We start from the raw sequence: 2,500 nt of genomic DNA, 5'->3' as shown, positions 1-2,500 counted from the left end.
CACCATCTTTCGGGTCCCAACAGACACGCTCTTACTCAAACCTTCCTAAGAGTAGAATAGGTCGGTCGACGATGCGCCCCGGCAGAACCGGGGATCTCGCCTCACTGGCCGAAACCAGCTTCACTTTCATTGCGCCTCGGGGTTTCCAGCACCCAAAGACTCGCGCACATGTTAGACTCCTTGGTCCGTGTTTCAAGACGGGTCGGATGGACCCATATGACCGCCAACATCCCAAGCGCATGGTACGAGATCACCACCCCAACGACCGGCAGCAATCGCGGAGCACTGCAAGCAGTCCACCACATTCGACAACCGGCCGGAGGGACGGGACCCTAGCCTTACGAGAGGCATGCGCTGCACCGCCTCGGTCGGGCCCGAGCCGCGAGGAGAACCGGGCTGTAACAGACCGAGCGACCCCGAAGGGACGCACAGACCTACCTTTCCGGCACCTTTCAGACCCAGTCCCAACCGACGTTGACGCGCGCCCAAGAGAAGTGCGACGACCGGGAGCTCCGAGCCCGGGACCGCGGTCCATTCAGATCCGCAAACCCCGGGCCGGCACTACCCGCCGGCTGAATCTCAAACGGCGCATTGCTGAGTCCATTCGTTTCCCTTCCAACGGTTTCACGTACTTTTTAACTCTCTTTTCAAAGTTCTTTTCATCTTTCCCTCACGGTACTTGTTCGCTATCGGTCTCACGCCAGTATTTAGCTTTAGATGGAGTTTACCACCCGTTTTGGGCTGCATTCCCAAACAACCCGACTCTTCGAAAGCACATCGTGAGCGGCCGTCCGCGCCACAGACGGGGTTGTCACCCTCTGCGACGTGCTGTTCCAAGCAACTTAGGCATGGTCGGTCCGCCGAGAAAGTGCTTCTCGCAACTACAACTCGCCGAAGCGTTCAGGCCTCGGAGATTTCAAATTTGAGCTCTTCCCGCTTCACTCGCCGTTACTGGGGGAATCCTTGTTAGTTTCTTTTCCTCCGCTTATTAATATGCTTAAATTCAGCGGGTAGCCTTGCCTGACCTGAGGTCCAGATAGTTATGTTTTTGTCGTGGGACTCCGCGCGCGCTCCGGACACTCACCCAGCCAAGGACCAAATGGATTTTTAGCCTTCGCATGGGGGTGCAGAACAACGCACGATGCGAGTCTCTCTGCTTTTCAAGGGACACGGCGGCATAAGTGTGCCGTGACGCCTCAATGCCGCACACTCAAGTGCGTTGGATGATATCCGACACTCAGGCAGACATGCTCCTGGGAGAACCCAAGAGCGCCATTTGCGTTCAAAGATTCGATGATTCACTGAATTCTGCAATTCACACTACTTATCGCAGCTGCTGCGTTCTTCATCGATGCGTGAGCCAAGAGATCCACCGTTAAAAGTTGTCTCTCTTTTTTGTTTTCCAACACTATTGGTTCTCAGACTGAATAAACAAAGTTTGTAAAAACATAAAGTCGGGGCTGACCGAACGCACGCCAAGCGACGGACGACCATTTAACGGCACAGAGACCGACCCCTAAAAGATTGCGTACAGTTCACACGGTAAACAAGTCTCAAAGACTCGTTTTGGATTGTTTCATCGGTAATGATCCTTCCGCAGGTTCACCTACGGAAACCTTGTTACGACTTTTACTTCCTCTAAATGATCAAGTTTGACCAACTTTCCGGCATCCGGCGCTCTGTTGCCAGAGTATCGGCGCCAGTCAGGAGGCCTCACTAAACCATTCAATCGGTAGTAGCGACGGGCGGTGTGTACAAAGGGCAGGGACGTAATCAACGCGAGCTGATGACTCGCGCTTACTAGGAATTCCTCGTTCAAGATCAATAATTGCAATGATCTATCCCCAGCACGACGATGTTTAGAAGATTACCCACACCTCTCGGTGAAGGAGATACTCTTTGACATCGTCAGTGTAGCGCGCGTGCGGCCCAGAACATCTAAGGGCATCACAGACCTGTTATTGCCTTCCTGACTTTGGTTGCATACCAACAGTCCCTCTAAGAAGTTAACCGCGAATCGGGATTCGCGTAACTATTTAGCAGGTTAAGGTCTCGTTCGTTAACGGAATTAACCAGACAAATCACTCCACCAACTAAGAACGGCCATGCACCACCACCCATAGAATCAAGAAAGAGCTCTCAATCTGTCAATCCTCACTATGTCTGGACCTGGTGAGTTTCCCCGTGTTGAGTCAAATTAAGCCGCAGGCTCCACTCCTGGTGGTGCCCTTCCGTCAATTCCTTTAAGTTTCAGCTTTGCAACCATACTTCCCCCGGAACCCAAAAACTTTGGTTTCCCATAAGGTGCCAAAGGGGTCATCCAATAACACCCTCTGATCCCTAGTTGGCATCGTTTATGGTTAGAACTAGGACGGTATCTGATCGTCTTCGATCCTCTAACTTTCGTTCTTGATTAATGAAAACACTCTTGGCAAATGCTTTCGCAGTAGTTCGTCTTTCGTAAATCCAAGAATTTCACCTCTGACAACGAAATACGAAT

General features: G+C 51.8%; 2 non-coding genes and 1 pseudogene across 2 annotated transcripts in view; all 3 read right to left on the bottom strand.

Moving 5' to 3' along the window:
- Window positions 1–1,034, bottom strand: part of LOC146447391 (large subunit ribosomal RNA) — a 3,659-nt gene extending 2,625 nt beyond the window's left edge. The window contains exon 1 of the ribosomal RNA XR_014861897.1: window positions 1–1,034. This exon is cut by the window's left edge and continues 2,625 nt beyond it. This is a non-coding gene — a ribosomal RNA (large subunit ribosomal RNA).
- A 197-nt stretch (window positions 1,035–1,231) lies between these two features.
- On the bottom strand, window positions 1,232–1,384 carry LOC146447390 (5.8S ribosomal RNA). The gene has a single exon (XR_014861895.1). It is a non-coding gene; the product is annotated as a 5.8S ribosomal RNA (ribosomal RNA).
- Window positions 1,385–1,583: 199 nt separating this feature from the next.
- Window positions 1,584–2,500, bottom strand: LOC146447389 (small subunit ribosomal RNA; annotated as a pseudogene; the record flags this gene model as incomplete).

This window comes from Pavona decussata, unplaced genomic scaffold (assembly GCF_977016875.1).
Source record: "Pavona decussata unplaced genomic scaffold, jaPavDecu1.1 SCAFFOLD_2342, whole genome shotgun sequence".
NCBI classification, from domain to species: domain Eukaryota; kingdom Metazoa; phylum Cnidaria; class Anthozoa; order Scleractinia; family Agariciidae; genus Pavona; species Pavona decussata.
Note: the sequence above shows the minus strand (reverse complement) of the source record. Positions and strands in the feature narration are given on the sequence as shown.